Source organism: Tachypleus tridentatus, chromosome 1 (genome assembly GCF_004210375.1).
Source record: "Tachypleus tridentatus isolate NWPU-2018 chromosome 1, ASM421037v1, whole genome shotgun sequence".
Classification (NCBI taxonomy): Eukaryota; Metazoa; Arthropoda; class Merostomata; order Xiphosura; family Limulidae; genus Tachypleus; species Tachypleus tridentatus.
Genome location: NC_134825.1, coordinates 115698967 through 115713510, shown reverse-complemented (window position 1 = coordinate 115713510; position 14544 = coordinate 115698967).

The window sequence follows — 14544 nt, the reverse complement described above, 5'->3', positions numbered from 1 at the left end:
CGAATAGTGGGATTGACCGTAACCTTATAACGCCCCCACGGCTGAAAGGGCGGGCATGTTTGGTGCGACTGAGATTCGAACCCGCGACCCTCGGATTACGAGTCGAACGCCTTAACACGCTTGGCCATGCTGGGCCTAAATATTTAGTTACAGTGGGCCAAAAACCAATTACTCCGTCTTTTCTTTTTACTCAGAGTACTAGAAATTAAACTACCAAATAACAGACAAATAAAACAACAATGAAGTAAAATATAACAAGAAAAAATTAAAATATTGACTCATATAATTTGAAAAAAATTATGGTAACCAAAGGAAAATTACAGTTAACAACTGTCGCACGCTAATTTCACACTTAAGCCTAGTTTGCAGGTATTATTTGTAAAGTTGCTGGTCTAGTTTCACGTAATGGTTCCAGACTAATAATTAAGGGAATTTCTTGCGAAGTCATTTCCTTCAATGAGACGTTTTTTTAGAGCACAGCATGATTAATTTCCAATAAGCAGGCGAAACAAATCTTGGTGTAACACTTGTTCAGTTCACTGTGAGTACAGTAGGTTAATAAGACGTGAATGTTGTATTTTACTGTTAGGACTAACGAAAATAAAAACAACAACAGACAAATACTACTACTGTTGGTTACATTCAAAACAAGACATCTTCAGTATATTTCTTGTTAACGAAATTTTTAAAGAAGGCGAAATAAGCTAAACAAAAAAAAAAAAAAACAGAGGGAAGGTAAGACGGCCAAGAATTAGTAAACAACTGATCTGGCCACACTAACGGTTCTTTTAGTGTCAAGGACGCAGGTACTAGGGTGCGGCACATCCCCCCCGTCTTGACATGTTTACTACCTTATGCAGAAGTTTCAATTTGTTCAGCGCCTTTCAACTCTCCCACAACGAAAGGCCCGGCTTGGCCAGGTGGTTAAGGCACTCGACTCGTAATCTGAGGGTCGCGGGTTCGAATCCCCATCACACCAAACATGCTCGCCCTTTCAGCCGTAGGGGCATTATAAAGTTGCGGTCAATCCCACAATTCGTTGGTAAAAGAGAAGCCCAAGAGTTGGCGGTGGGTGGTGATGACTAGCTGCCTTCCTTCTAATCTTACACTGCTAAATTAGGGACGGCTAGCGCAGATAGCCCTCGTGTAGCTTTACGCGAAATTCAAAACAGACCAAACCCACAGGGGAAATGTTCCAACATCAAAAATAAATAATTGTAGTTCACTGATGATGAGATTGTTGGCACGAACTAATTTTATGTAAAATAAAAGTAACAGAATAGCTTGAAGATAATAATAATATAAAAAATAGCTCATAAAACTGAGGGAGTGGAGGTATGAAAAGTGAAGTAAGTCTATAATGTTGACCACCTTTACAAGTGTTGGGTGTAAGTAATTATAAAGTTTCTTACGGTTTGTGTCAGTAGATTTGTCTTCAATAACTGGTACTTAGTCACAGTCATAAAACCCACTTTTCAGTTCGGACTAAGCCTCGCCCCTTCATTAGTGTGCCGGATGATAGTTCTACATTTCGCATTCCGTCACTGCGAAAAGAAAAAAAATATTTTGCTCTACACTTTGCAGTCATGGGTGCGTTATAAAAGTGACAATCATATCCCATTATTACGTTAAACGAGTAGTCAAATTGTTGGAGGGTGGTGTTGCCTCTGTGTCTTTTCTTCAGCCTACAAACAGAAAATTAGAAATGGTTAGCGCGAATAACCACTTGAGTAGCTTTACGCGAATATTTGAAAACAAAACAAATATCCGAACCCTTTAAAAGCGTCAAATATTTATTAGCTGTTCCTTGGTGGCTCAGCGGCAATCTGGAGTCTTTCAACGGTAAGGTTTTGATATTCTAGTTTGTCAGAGCACAGATAACCCATGATGTAACTTTGGGCCTAACAACAAATTAACAATACTCTTTTGCTATACGAAGTATGGCAACTTTCTTTGCTTAACAGACTAACTTAAACATGTGCGTGAATGGGTTCAAAATGTGGAAGCGGCGAGAGAAAACGTTTGTTCGCTAGTGATATTTTATACATTATTTATTACACAAAGCGACTTGTGTATCTGCCCGTCCCAAATTCCTGACCTGTGATTACCACAAAACTTCCATAATGTCTTGTGGTCATAGTGCTGAGGTCAGATAATACAGTGAAATAGTTACGTTAGCAAAACATGAAGAAACTGACCACTGGGAGTGCATTTGTATAAACTTTTATGTCAATTAAACAAAAGACCTGCAGAAAGATTGGCACGATATCTCTTCATCCCTCTGGTGGCAGAGAAAATTACCAGTCCGTTTACAACTAACTTATTAATTTATCTCAAAGGAGACTTAGCCAACAGCTTCAAAGAAAAACAGTCTTCGTCTGGGCGTGACCAATATTTAACTGTCTTTGTCATTTTGACCCACTTTCAAATCTCCTCTTCCCCTATAGGCGAATACTTGCGTCTTACTAATTTAATTTTTACGGATGACTTCTCTCTTTCTCCTGAGTTTTGGAAAACTGCTGAAACGTAAATATAAGTGTTTCACTCTTTGTATTCATAGAGAGGTCCTATCAAAATGAGCTCTAAACACAATAGTCTTTTTATTGAAAGAAAAATAAATTACTTGAACGAACGAAAATTTAGTACAGTTTCAGAGGACATATTCAATTACCCATCTAAACAGAAAGAGACGATTTCTTACCTTATGAAGATTACAGTTTCAAGTTTTAGTGCAGCATTATAGTTAAAGACACTAACTATATAGCTTTTATGATTCAGACGTTGAACGTTTACGTGGTGTTATATTACTGTCTTTTTGTTTGGGTTTTCTTGTTATCGCAACATGGACGATGTGTAAAGTTAGGACTAAAGTAACAGTATTTCCTATTTATATGGCCGGGACCTAATGGTTACTGTGACGGTCTGCATATCGGAAGGTCCAGGGTTAGAGATGTGGTCACATTCCATACTTTCAGCTGTGGCACTGTTAAAGAAAATGACATTCAGCCCTTTATTTGGTTCAAAGAACCGAACAAAACCTTTATGGCGGTCAGTGCTGCTGTTTAATTGCCTTCCTTCTGGCCTATGATTTAAAATTCAGCCTGGCTATACCTGAACGTAAGGTCTATTAATCCACGTGTGCTTAAAGCGTCGTTCCGATTGAAAATTTTCAAATTATAATTATACAACTTGCTTATCAGACGTATTAGCTAATGGAAATGTTTGCTGTCAGCCATGTTGCTACACATTTTTTTATATCATTTTTATTTATTTTACAAGAGTCTTCAGCTGGGTAAGAATTTGGAGATGAACCTCTACCAATGGGTAAGAAACTTATAATATTTTGAAAATAAACAACGAAATTATATATATATTTAATTTTTAAACGTTTCATTTGCGAAGGCCTGGCATGGCCAGGTGGGTTAAGGCGTTCGACTCGTAATCCGAGGGTCGCGGGTTCGAATCCCGGTCGTACCAAACATGGGGTCGTTATAATGTTACGGTCAATCCCACTATTCGTTGGTAAAAGAATAGCCCAAGAGTTGGCGGTGGGTGGTGATGACTAATTGCCTTCCCTCTAGTCTTACACTGCTAAATTAGGAACGGCTAGCGCAGATAGTCCTCGAGTAGCTATGTGCGAAATAAAAAAAAACAAAAAACAATCATTTGTGAATGGTTTTTCACAGTTCGATTTTCTATCCTATAAATTTCATGGATGTAATGGTTAACACAATTCGGTTTGTTATTGTGCAATGCGAGTAAATATAGCCACAATACACACACAAAGAAAATGTTAAATGAACTGACAGACACACGAAAAAAAAATTCCATAAGCAAACAAATTCAAGGTTCCTCCTCGGATGATACAACAGATTCTCCGATATAGCATTGCTATAGAAAACACACACATAAATTCAAGGAGGCGGACCTCTTGTTCAAGGTTCTTTGGGGTAGTGTCAGCCTTTTTTTACTTATTTTTAGGCTCGTCAAAGTATAGAGGCCAAGGTTTAGAAATCAGTTCTTTCTCTAATGTTGACTGGGTTAATTATACCATTTATGTACTATTCGAAGGTCACTTTTGTTCGCGTGAATATATCCCAAGGGGGAGATTCATGAAGATATAAGTGACTCTGGGTAGAAGGAAAATGGCTTATACCTCCAAACCACGTAGCAGTCGCGTAATAACACTATAAGCACACTTCAATAACCATAGTTAGATTTCACCGAGTGTCATCTGAAAGCAAGGGCATAACATTTATTTTTATTAAACATTTCAAAAATAGTAAAAGTCGTGTTTATAAAGATTACTGTATAATAAGAGACGTCTGAGTGTATAGCCTTCGTTTTTTGTTTCTCTTTATTTGCTGTGGTCGTTGTGTGCAGAATACCGTAAATGACAGTATGAAGTAAATAAGGTATTCAGCTTCACGTGTGGCTACCTTCCTGCCCTCTATTCTATTAGTTAAAGATTGTGGACGGCAGATAGACGTTAGAGCAGCCTAGCAACCTCAAAGCATCACTTTTAATCTTTCAAGTAACACTGCACAACAATGTTTTGAAAAGTTTTGCTTCCTGAAAAGTTTTTGCTGATTGTGACAGGTACCTGGTGGGTATGCACAAATATAGTTTTGGTTTTGCTTCATCACGTAGGAACTCTGAGATATAGAGAGTTAACTGTTTACCGGCAATAACGTATTTAATTGCGTTTATGTTTTTAATACGTTATTAAGTTCAACATAATTAAAAGTGTTTTGCTCCTGATTTTCGTTCGTTTTCAATGTCCGGTGCATCACGTTGCAGTGTCCAACAGTAGTCAGCAAGTATTGACGGATTACAGTTGTCCTGATTTCGTTTTCCCATTGTAGCAATGTCCTGGTGAAACCTTTCAGAGTGTTCGTCACTGACAGCACCGAGACTTGCATGGAAGAAGTCCAAGTGTGAGTGGAGGAAATGAATCTTGAGTGACATGTTGCACTTCATTGTTTTGTATGCTTTGAGAAGTTTGTCTACCAGCTGAATATAATGTGGGACTCTGTAATTGCCAAGAAAATTGTCAACAACGTCTTTGAAGGCTTTCCAGGGAATCTCTTCCAACCCAACTAACAAATCTTCGAACCACTTGTCACTCATAACATGTCTGATCTGAGGTCCAACAAAAATACCCTCTTTGATCTTGGCCTCAGTTATTCTTGGGAACATCTGTCTTAAATAACGAAAACCTTCGCCTTCTTTGTTCATTGCTTTCACCAGATTCTTCATAAGTCCCAATTTTATGTAAAGAGGAGGAAAAAAAAAATCTTTGCCGGGTCGACAAGTGGTTCATGTGCCACATTTTTCTGTCCTGGAACTAACTTTTTACGGAGTGGCCAGCTCTGTCTAGAATAATGTGACTCTTTGGTACGACTGTCCCATTCACAGAGCAACGACTTTCATATCTCCACAGATATTCCAGTTGTACTTACTGTACTGGATGTGCTTCAGCAACATTTCCATGTTCTCGTAGGTTTCTTTCATGTGTGCTGCATAGCCAACAGGTATTGAAGAGTGAACGTTGTCATTGTGTAACAGAACAGCTTTGAGGCTTAACATTGATGAATCAATAAAGAGACGCTACTCTTGCGGGTCATGGTCACAACCCAAAGCAGAGAACAATCCTTCGATGTCAACACAGAAACAGAGACTGTCAACTTGTGCAAAGAATTTGGTTATATCATCTTGGCGGCTTCGAAAAACAGAAATTTTCGTACCTGGAGACAGCAAACACCATTCCTGCAGTCTCGAACCCAGTAATTCGGCTTTTGCTTTTGACAAACCCAGATCGTTTAATTCTGACTGTGTTATGAGATGTGGATCACCTAAGGAACACGGTTCAAAATCTGGATCAATGTCACTGCCAGTTCCCTGTATTGCAGTTTCTTTATCTGGTTCGTCTGAGGTCCATTCCTCTGGTGGTTTCGGAATTGGAAGACTGTAGTCATGTGGCAGGGGTCTCATTGCTGAAGGCAGATTAGGGTATTCAATTGACTTATTGTTTTGGGCAGAGAAACCAGACATATTAGTCAAACAGAAGTAACAGTCCGTCACATGGTCTTTCTGTTCTCGCCATATCATCGGGACAGCAAACGGCATTATCTTTCGAGTGCCTCGGACAGACGGAACATGTCGCACAACAAATGTGAGGCGCTTATTCCTGGTCTTGATCACCAATTTTACAGCCGAAGTACAGATGATATGCTTTCTTCACAGGAGCAGTCATTGAGCATCTCTGATGAACAAGCGTATACTCGCCACAAGTATAGCAGAATGTATCGCGGCTGTTACGACATTGACGAGACATATTGACCGACACCAATCGTCCTGTAAAACGTCTATAACATCTAACTTACTTGTTACAGTGCCACTGAGGCAATGCTATATTCTGACACAATACGTACACACTATAAGGTCTATATTAATCCAATGAGCAACATCTGTGTATGCAAGCCACTTTTATAGCCTGCTGAGACAGTGTCAAGCTGGCTCTGGCATGCCCAGGCATGCCCGGGCTGCATACCTCCACAGAACAGCTTCCAACCTGGCCTGATTTCATGCCTGGACATGTCCAAACTGCACAAAATATTGCTCATAGGTCTCTTACAGAAACGAAAATTTTGGACACAAATATAAGAAAAAAACATGACAAAACTGAAGATTTCGATGAAACGGTACCTGATGGGCAAATCTGGGTGTGATTTTCGTGATCAGCAGCCAAAAATCTATAAGAAACACTCAATTGTGTTCAAGAAGCAAAAACTTTGTTGTGAAGTGTAATCAAATACTACAATAAAAATTCGAAGTTTAGTGTATGTATTTCAATTTTTTCTTATCTTCTGCTATTTGTATAAACGTATATCGTCCACTGTGATTCTTTCAATATGTCTTCATTTTTCTTTTCAGTTTGTTAATAATTTGAAGCATAAAATGTACTCGTTAGGCTTAGCACAATAATGTTTTCTTTTTTAAACACAAAAGGTCATCATTATTTGAAATCACATCAGTGGTCTAATCCGCAACTTCAAAATACTTCTTGTCACTAGACTTACATCACGTGATGACGCAGCACTGAAACGCACACGCCTTGAAAGATCCTTTGTCATGCCCTTGAATCGTCTGAGCAATTCCAAAATCATTTTTATAAGAAACTTTTATTTCTCAGACGAAGTGTTTCAAACGCCAATTTTCTATTTCCCAAACCTCTCTTTATTATGACCAATGTCCGATAGTATTTATTTTAAAAAACTCCGTCATTATGCGTACGCTTTCAGAAAGAGAGTCGAAAAAAAAAGCGTATATTCTGTACGCTCGTAAAGATCTAAAACGTTACGAAGGGCCCAGAAAACGACGTACAAATACTTCTTTGATACAATCACCAAAAATGTTCTTCGGTAAAGCTCTGTGATGATTGTGGTTTGGTTTGAATTTCGTGCAAAACTACACGAGGGCTATCTGCGCTAGCCGACCCTAATTTAGCAGTGTAAGACAAGAGTGAAGACAGCTAGTCATCACCACCCACCGCCAACTCTTAAGTTACTATTTTACCAACGAATAGTGGGATTAATCGTAACATTATAACGCCTCCACGGCAAAAAAGGGCGAACATGTTTGGTGTAACGGGGATTCGAACCCGCGACCCTCAGATTACGAGTCGAGTGCCTCAACCACCTGGCCATGTCGGGCCCTCTGCGATGAACTTTCTTTTATAAAGCTATGTGGAAACTGTCTTTGACACACTTGCTTTAAAGATATTTTTCGACAAAGCTACGTGAAAATCTTTCTTCGATATATCCAGTTAATTTTTTTAAATAAATCATACTAGAATAGACTCGAAAAGTAAAGGAAAACTTGCGAGAATGACCAGCATGTTCATATAAACCTAAAAAAAAAAAATATATATATAAACATATTTCCACTTCTAGAAATACACTATAAAGTGCACATTCACGTAACAGACAGCAGTAGTACGTAACACAGGCCAGAAAAGTGCCGTTTCTACCTGTTTTGTTTTTGTGGAATGGTTTTCAGTTTGTAGGTCTTTACTTAAGAAAATGATCCCGTTTATTATATTCGAAATCGAAGGAGTAGAGACATCTATAGAAACTGAAAATTTTCAACCTGAAGGTACCTTAGGCGAACGAGACGTATTCGAGTCAGAGACGAGACCTCTACACAGTTTTCGAGTATAGTCCTAACCCCTATTTTGCGCTACTGATGAGGGGAACAGCGTAGGAAGAGAACATCGTGCGTCACTACAAGGGTTTTGACCTGCTCGTCTAATCGAATAGCTGTATCGATTAACACTTGTATGACTTGCCGCAGAGCGAGTTCAGTGGCATCACGTCTCGAACTTTGGGTCCTTCAATCCACAGCCCAACACACTAGCCACTAAGCTCGCTTACCCAAGAAATATTATGTACTCGTTACCTAAATTGGTTTATTCTACATATTCAAATTAATTGTAAGTAAAAATGAAACCTTTTGAGAAATATTCGCTTTTTTTTTACTAGGTCGGAGTATACCTTTGTTTGGTTGTTCATTGAAAGAGTGGATGTATCTTCTTAACCCCACCCAGCAGAGACGTTATTTTGTTTGTTGAACTTCGCGCAAAGCTACACGAGGGCTATCTGTGCTAGCCGTCCCTAATTTAGCAGTGTAAGACCAGAGAGAAGGCAGCTAGTCATCACCACCAACCGCCAACTTTTGGGCTACTCTTTTACCAACGAATAGTGGAATTGATCGTAACATTATAACGCCCCCATGGCTTAAAGGGCAAGCATGTTTGGTGCGACAGGGATTCGAACCCGCGACCCTCAGATTTTACAATACCTACTTTGAGTTTAATACAGGTTTGTCCAATGGTAAATCATTATTAAAACCTTTACAAGGAACCTGACCAATCATATATCTACAATCACACAAACTAAAAATGTTCAGTTTGGGATATCGTATCGTCTCTTATGCTCTACATATTTTAAACTACAAATTACCAAGTTGTTTCTACACCGTTCGTTATTACATCACATTAAGTTTATGTATTTGCCTTTTACAACACTCAGTTTAAAAAAACCAAAAACTGACCAATATCATTGAAAAATCATCAATAATTAGGTATTTTGTGGTATTAAGGACTCTGTAACCTACAAAACCAGTAATACGGTGTATAAATAGTTTTAAAAAACCGTTGAAATACGAATTCCCATTGGTAGCTTTAGGGTTATACATGTTATTGTGTCCGAAACACCCTGTCGGAGAAAGGGCTGTGATTAACACAGAACTATGTCTAGATAAATATTTTTCAGCAGTTCGTCCTAGTTTTTCCTTAGACTAGGCCCAGCATGGCCAGGTGAGTTAAGGAGTTCGACTCGTCATCTGATGGTCGCGGGTTCGAACCCCCGTCGCTCCGTGGGGGCGTTATAATGTGACGGTCAATCCCACTATTCGTTGGTAAAAGAGTAGCCCAAGAGTTGGCGGTTTGTGGTAATGACTAGCTGCCTTTCCTCTGGTCTTACACTGCAAAATTAGGAAAGGCTAGCGTAGATAGTCCTCGTGTAGCTTTGGGCGAAATTTGAAAAAAAAACAAAAACCCTTTGACTATTGTAGATAATGCTAGGGTTAACACAGAACAACGACTGAGTCCATATCTTCATCCTAGTTAGCTCTATTCTGTTATAAATTATTACAGGGTTAACATAGAACTGTATCTGGTTTAGATCATCGAGAACTCGTCCCATAAGAACTGTTACTAGGGTTACCGCAAAACTACGCCGGGGTTCTCAACACCAACTACTTGTCCTCTATCAGTAATTATACACCAGTTTCGCATTGTTGATGACGTTGCTTCATACAAAGATTGAAATCTGAAGATCAGGAATCAACATCAGTACTTTTCCTTGACTATAATGACGCATCATTAAGCAAAAATGTAGGGTGTGTATTGTACAATTAACATTCTGACTCAGTTGATCAGGGCTGCTGGGTGACAGTTTAAGCATTAGAATAAAATCGGTTTGTTGCCATTTCTAATCACGTGCATTTTTATACGTATTATTTCTCATATAAACACTTGTTTATGTTCTTCTCGTGTTACATTTTCTAGTGTTTCTTCATCTTATATTCCTTAAATGTTTCTGAAGTTTTCACTTGTACATTTCACTATACTTTATAACTAGATGTGCTTCCGCACGGTCCCCCAACGTTATTCTATTATACGAGTAAACAAAATCAAGTAGTAGTAACATTTTTTTATTTCTTCCTTTTGAAGTTCATCCGTCATTCTGCGTTGCAGTCTACAGAATGTACAAATCGCCTCGTATACACGGCATTCGGATGTTTTACTGACGTTACAACAGTACAAACTGCAATGCAAAGTGTCCCTTATGTGACGTTACTTAATGTCTACCGACTGACTGACAGACACCACACCGCTGTATAATGGTGCGAATGTTTAAAATAGATGACCCCTCCAGGCAGCCTTTGATCCCCTTTCGGGAAAATAAAACTAGTGGTCTGGGCCAAATTATGATTCCGTTTTTGTTTTTTATTTGCCCTCATACTGAACATTTACGACCGCTAAACCATGTTACTGGATGTTTCATAATATATTAAATAAATTATTTTAACATCAACTTTTGGGTGAAGTGCTGTCTGGGCCTGGCATGGCCAAGCGCGTAAGGCGTGCGACTCGTAATCCGAGGGTCGCGGGTTCGCGCCCGCGTCGCGCTAAACATGCTCGCCCTCCCAGCCGTGGGGGTGTATAATGTGACGGTCAATCCCACTATTCGTTGGTAAAAGAGTAGCCCAAGAGGCTACTCTTGGCGGTGGGTGGTGATGACTAGCTGCCTTCCCTCTAGTCTTACACTGCTAAATTAGGGACGGCTAGCACAGATAGCCCTCGAGTAGCTTTGTGCGAAATTCCAAAACAAACAAACAAACAAACAAACAAGTGCTGTCTGACTATGGATCGGTAGTTCGCATCTTGTTATTGAAAAAAAAATCGCGCTCTGCTGTTTGGGGCCGGGGTGCGTTATAAGTGTGGCAGTAAAAACCTACTATTCGATTAATGTAGCCCGAGAGTTGCCGGCTGTTACTAGTAGTCTTAAAAACATGTGAAGAACAACTATTGAACCTAAAGACAATGATTCTGTCATTCTGTTCGATATACTTCAAAGTGCTTCACATTTAATTTGTGATCGTCTCGTGTTTAGGACGCTCGACACCCAAACTGCGGGTCGCGGGATAGAGCCTCTTCCAATCAAAATTCTGCTTAATCATCTAAACACGTGATCATTCGTTAAAAATATAAAACAGTCTCCTGTTCGATTAAGTGAAAACTATGTTTCATCCAGGTATGCTATTACCCTATTTACGTGAGCGTCACTTCTACACACTGTAAGATTAGGCTCTGTATGAATGCCTTTCTAAATTGGTGGGGAGCAGATTGTCTTCAATTCTTGAAAGGGTTCGTGAGTAAAACAAGAGTATGGAACTATTGCTCAAGCTTATTCACGTCCTTGCCTACGAGAACTTCTTTTCAAAATGGAAATTTTAATTTTTAAAAAATATACACACGCTTTTTTACTTTGAGGGCTTATATCGCTAAACTTCATGGGTCTATACCTTCATCAAAAACTGTTTCGTTCTTAAAGCATACAAAAACTTTGTTCTTCTGTTCAAAGCACTCATCGAGAAAACAGTTTGCTTTCCAGATATGGAATAACACATTCACACAGTAATGGCTACCTCAGACGGTTCGGAGTCTTCATTATATATTGTGAGTTGTGTGTGTGTGTGTTTTTCCTTATAGCAAAACCACATTGGACTATCTGCTGAGCCCACCGAGGGGAATCAAACCCTTGCTTTTAGCGTTGTAACTCCGTAGACTTACCACTGTACTAGAGGGGGGCTATTGTGAGTTGACTGTCAAGAAGATCCTTATAATATACCTCTCCGGTTACTATGTAACAACCTAAACTTCGTAAATGAAGCGCCATTTGTACCCAAAATAGTGGTAATGCGCAAAAAGAACAAACGGCGTATCTGGACTGTGCATTCTATGATCTGTGGTTCGTATCCCGTAATCGCAAAACACGCACCTCATAATTTTGTACGTTATAAAAGTAAAATTCCACAATCGAGTCAAGTAAGACTAGCTCAAACGTTAGCAGTGGATGTTGATGATCAATCTATCAGTTTAAAATTAGCGATGACTACGTGCAGATAGCCCTTGTCCCTACACTTCCAAGTTAATTCAGTCAATAAACACTTGCATTCTACATTTGACGAGAAAAGGCTGTATATTTTTGTTGACTTTGAATTCTGCGAATTCAGAAAAAAAAGCATTTTTTGTGAAACTGACCCTGTTAGGTTGACAGCTAAAGCCAACCCTTGTTTCAAAGAAAGTTAAAAGTTTATTTCACTTTATAAACATGTTTCTCTGTCATTCAAAAAAATTAAAATAATAAGTGATTTGGAACTGTAATTTGATGCAGAGGTTCGAACCTTGGTTGGGTAACAGCTTAGTAGCAGAAGTAGATTTATATTCATTCAGTCTCTGAATGCAAAGTAATCATGAACTGTATGTATCGTTTGGATGTCAGATTTACAAGATACCTATAAATGTAAGAAGTCACAGCTGAGAAGATATATACATATAATACTCTCCAAAAGTGTTAAAACAAAGCCAAAATTTATAGTTCAGGCTACTTTCAAAAAACACTGGAGGGTAAATCACATGTGAAACATAAAAGTTTTATTAATATTCATATTTAGTACAACAGAAACTCAGTGGAAGACCTTGAGTTCACCAAACACTTAATATTTTGTGTCCTCCCTTTTGCTTTAATAACAGCAGACAGTCTTTCAGTCATTGTTGTAACATATATAATCCAATTGTTTTTCTTGAACTTTTACTTCAAATGTCTAATATACTCCCATAGAGTTTCTTTTGAAGTAGCTTTTGATTGGTCAAGTTTTGATCTATCAAGTCCAAAATTTGATCACTTGGGTTGAGATCGTGGCTCTGTGGGATCCATTGCAACATCTGAATCATTCCAGCAGCTTTTTTCTTAGTTAACTAATTTATGAAAAGTAGGTTTCTCGTCATCATGAATAATTTCTGCATACCTTGGATGAGTGTTTGGGGCTATTACTTTCTTGGTATGTGCTGATCCATTATTCTGTCTATTTTATAAATATCTCCTGTTGCCTCAGCATACAAACACCCCTAAACAATCACCGTGCCACATCCATGCTTCATGGTAGGTGCTATGTATTGAGGTATGTACCTTTCACTTTTCTTCTGTTGGACGTACAACCTATGCTTTAAACTAGATATTCCAAACTTGGACTCATCTCTCCATGACACTCTTTTCCAATCACCAACAGTCTAGTTTTGTACTTTTGTTTTTTAATCACTTTTCACTTTGTTGACAATATTTGAAGATTGAAGTAAAGATTTTTTTAATAACTACATGACCAAATATTTCACTCTGGTTAAGCCTTCTTAACACTGTAGATCTGGACACTTCAATGTCATTTAGTACACGGTTGTTTATCTCAGGCTTGACATCAGTCGCAGCTTTGCACAAACCAAGATACTTACCATCAGTATTATTGAGTTTAGGTGTTCTACCTATTCCTTTACTATTTTCAAATTCACCTGTCTTGGTCTCACTGCACTTGACAATGTTAGGGGAGCATTTCAAGTCTGCAGAAATTTGTCAGAGAGTCCAACCAGCACTATGTAAAGTTTTTATGTAAATTCTCTGGTCTACTGACAATTATTTATGTGTTTTGGCTGTGACATGAAAACAAAACTTAATATATAGTTTTAAACTCTGTTTTTATCAAGATTTATTTGTGGAATGCTACAAAATTGACTTCTTCTAGTGTACCATACGCTAGCTCTTTCCTAGCTTCTTTCTATATAGCGAAAACACAACATGGGGTACCAAGACAGTTATTTCAGATGATAAATTTGATCAGTATGCTCATTCAAGCAGAACCCTTATAACATGGTACAAGTATATGGGAATTATAAAGAATGATAAATATTCTCATGCTGGCTCATTCAGTTGTTAACAGAGATTAGTGAAGCATTACTATAGTGTTGAAATTTACATTCTATAATGATATAGAAGAACTAGCACTAGAAAATAGAAATAATAACAAAACATTCTCTTGTCCTAACACATTTTCACAGTGGTGCTTGTAAACATCCATACCTGAGAAAAGATATATATGTAAACAGTCATAGATGAGAGAAGATATGCATGTAAACAGTCATAGATGAGAGAAGATAGATATGTAAACAGATACAGATAAGAGAAGATATATCTGTAAGCAGTCAAACATGAGAGAAGATATATATGTAAATAGTCATACACGAGAGAAGATACATATGTAAACAGTAATACATGAAAGAAGATACATATGTAAACAGTCATAGCTGAGAGAAGATATATATGTAAATAGTCACAGACAACAGATGTACATGTAAAGAGACAATAT